The following is a 3888-nucleotide window of genomic DNA, read 5'->3' as shown; positions in this document are numbered from 1 at the left end:
ACGCATTTATAGCATAAATATGCACTAAGTGCCCCAAAATCATATACATTTCCTTAACAATTTGGCACTTAACAATGATGATCAACGGTGAAGGTTTTGTGATATGTTCATGAACCGAATATGCTCAGAAGAAAAAGCCTTCACCTTGGATACTTCATAATTTAAATCTTAAACATGTACTCTATGTATCTCAGTTCAAATGCAACTTGATTTCTATAGCACCATTGTCAGATGACTCAAAGTGTAATGTTCAGTTTAGTGGTGATCTATGTGTTATAGAGGACCGATCCTCGAAGATGTTGATTGGTTCGGGTGAATGAAGGAATGTACTCTATATTTTTCGAGAAGCCCCTACGAAGAAGGTATGCAAAGTTGAAGGAATAAATGAGCTACAAGTATGACACAACAGGTTAGGACATTCATCTTGGAAAACTACTCAACTAATTTTCAATGGTATTCTTCTAACCTATGTCTCTACTACTGTTCAACTCGCCATTATCTTTACCAAAGCTTTGGAAAAACCACAATTTTAGTCCTTCTTGGACAAGTTGGGCATTCTGGATTTCCATGCTCTCACTTGAGGGGAGTAATGCGGTAATAACAAACCAAATTCATGTAAACATATTTGTTTATATTGATTTGGTTGTTATTATCCTAAAATCATATCTGAAGGTGGTATATAAATAAATTTTTTAAATTGATTAAATTGTTATTATCCAAAAATCAAATATGAAGTTGATGTGCAAACATATTTATTTAGATTTGGTAAGATATTATCTCATAAATTTTTTGTATATAAACCATATCATTAATGAATAAAAGTATCTGAATTCATTCATTTATAGAACCTGAAATTGCAAAGTAGTAGTTGTGAAACGTGTTGGAAATTCCTTATATTGGTGAAATACCAATCTTAGGATCTTGAATTTAATGATTCTCACGCACATATATGAATCAAAGGGTGCAGTGTCATACCTGAATCCATGTTCCTGGATGTGCTCACTTGATCTACGTTTCTGAAAGAGATGTGGTATGATGGCCTTCCTCAACCAAATCCTTGATTCCTCTTGGGACTTGCGTTTTCTCTCCGATGGGGAGATGAGAAAACTAAAATTGATTTGGTGTATTGGGGACCATAACCTTCCTGATGTGTTAACTTATAGGGTTCCCATTATCCCCTATGTGTTAACCTGGTGGGTATCCACCCATTAGGCCCATATCCGTTATAACCTTTTAGAAATCTAAGGGGTGTCAGTAATTAGATCACTTATAATGTAACCCCGAAAATAAATAGCTAATATTATTGTATCAAATATATGATGCTCACCTTAATTAGAAATTTATAATTTCTAACAATCTCCCACTTGAGCTTCATATCTTCATGATACAATTATATCACAGGTTCTTTAGGCGCGCATCCGTATGCTATTTACGTTTAGACTTCTCCTTAATACAATCTGGTCCATCTCATATATCAACTATGGAACCACCGTGACTTTCATCACATTCAAGCGTGACTCGACTACGAAGATCACCATATTAATATACTTAATGACATAGATCAAATATGGATGAGTGACATGGAAATTTCATGCAATGTGATCTCAAACATGTCTATTTCCAACTGGTCCTTCTTTATTCTTTAGTGAGATCAATCCAAAGTCTTTAATTTGCAACACAATTGTTACAATGTACAATTTCAAATAAATGAAATAAAAAATCATCATCTTTATTATGCATAAAAACTGTATTAAATATCCAAAGCAAAACATAAAACATATAGACTCCCACTGAACTAAGGTACCCTAAGGAACAACACCCATATGAGCAACATGCTCATGAAATACTTTAGGTATCAAAGCCTTAGTCAGTGGATCAGGTAGCATAAAATTTGTCCCTATATGTTCTATGGAAACTTGTCCATTTTGAACACTTTCTTTAACAACAAGAAACTTTATGTCAATGAATTTTGACTTTGTAGAACTCCTATTGTTGTTGGAGTAAAGAACCGCGGACTTGTTGTCACAATAAATCCTCAATGGTCTTTCAATACCATCGACCACACGTAAGCCAGTGACAAAATTCCGCAACCATATGCCATGGTCTGATGTTTCAAAACAAGCCATGAACTCTGCAGCCATGGTTGAAGGAGCTATAAAACAAATATCCAGAGGTGGAGTATCTATTGTCTAGACATCCAGTAAAATCGAAGTCATAGTACCCAATGATCTCCAAATTCTCAGACCTCCGATAAGTGAGCATGTACTCCTTTGTTCTCTTCAAGTACCGCATAACACGTTTGACTGCCTTCCAATGATGCCTTCCAGGATTACTCAAATATCTGCCCAAAACTCCCACAACAAATGCTATGTCGGGACGTGTGCAAACTTGAGCATACATTAGACTTCCTACTGCAGATGCATAAGGAATCTTTTGCATCTCGTATCTTTCAAGGTCATTGTTGGGGCACTGTTCGAGACTAAACGTGTCTCCCTTAGCTATAGGGGTATCACCTAGTTTACAGTCTTTCATGCCAAATCTATCTAGGACTTTATCTATATAGCTTTCTTGTGATAACCTTAGAATACCTTGAGAGCGATCTCTCAGTATCCGAATACCTAATACAAAAGAAGCTTACCCAAGATCTTTCATTTCGAAATTCTTCGTTAGAAATCTCTTGGTCTCATGCAATAGTCACATATCACTGCTAGCAAGCAGTATATCATCGACATATAATACCAGGAAGATAAATTTACTCCCACTGAACTTATGGTATACAAAATCTTCAACTTTATTTGCCTCAAAACCATACGAGGTAATAACTTGATGAAATTTGTGATTCCATTGACGAGAAGCTTGTTTAAGCCCATAGATGGATTTCTTTAATTTGCATACCATAAACTTTGAGCCATCTGACACAAAGTTTTCTGGTTGCACCATATGGATCGTTTCCTTAATGTCACCATTAAGAAACGCAGTCTTAACATCCATCTGATGTAGCTCTAAATCAAACTGAGCAACTAGTGCCAATATTATTCTAAAAGAATCATTCGAAGATACTGGAGAGAAGGTTTCTTTATAATCAATGCCTTCTTTCTGAGTGAAGCCTTTAGCTACTAGACGAGATTTATATCTGTCAATATTACCCTTCGAATCCCTCTTGGTTTTAAATATCCATTTGCAACCAATAGGTTTCGCACCTTCAGGTAATTCGACAAGATCCCAAACGTCATTATCATGCATAGACTTCATCTCATCCTTCATGGCATCAATCCACTTTTGAGAATTAGAAATTTTCATGGCTTGACAAAGATTCAATGGATCATCTTCTGTTAACCCAATGCCATCCTCATGTTCTTGAAGAAATACAATATAATCATCAGGAATTGCACTTCTCCTCTCTCTAGTAGATCTCCTTAATGGCACTTCTACTTCTTGAGGTTGTTGAATTTGATCTATAGGTACTTGAGGGAGAACCTCATTGTTGTCTTGTTCTAAAATATTGTCAAGGACAATATTCTGAACATTATCTTCTATTACCGAATTTATTCATTGAATGGTAATAGGCACAAGAACTTGTTCACAATCAGTAACCGGTTCTTCCTCAAAGACAACATTCCTTATGTTCTCTTCCTTCCCAAAATCAACTTCCTCAAGAAATCTTGCATTTCCCGTCTCAAAAAAGAGTCTTGAAGTGGGATCGTAAAATTTATAGCCTCGAGAGCGTTCAGCATAGCCAACGAAATAACAGCTAACAGTTCTAGAGTCCAATTTTCTTTCATGCGGTCTATAAGGCCGCGCCTCAGCTGGACAACCCCAAATGTGCAAGTGTTTCAAACTTGGTCTTTTATTAGTCCAAAGCTCATATGAGGTTTTGTTAACTGCTTT

Source organism: Lupinus angustifolius, chromosome LG03 (assembly GCF_001865875.1).
Source record: "Lupinus angustifolius cultivar Tanjil chromosome LG03, LupAngTanjil_v1.0, whole genome shotgun sequence".
NCBI classification, from domain to species: domain Eukaryota; kingdom Viridiplantae; phylum Streptophyta; class Magnoliopsida; order Fabales; family Fabaceae; genus Lupinus; species Lupinus angustifolius.
Note: the sequence above shows the minus strand (reverse complement) of the source record.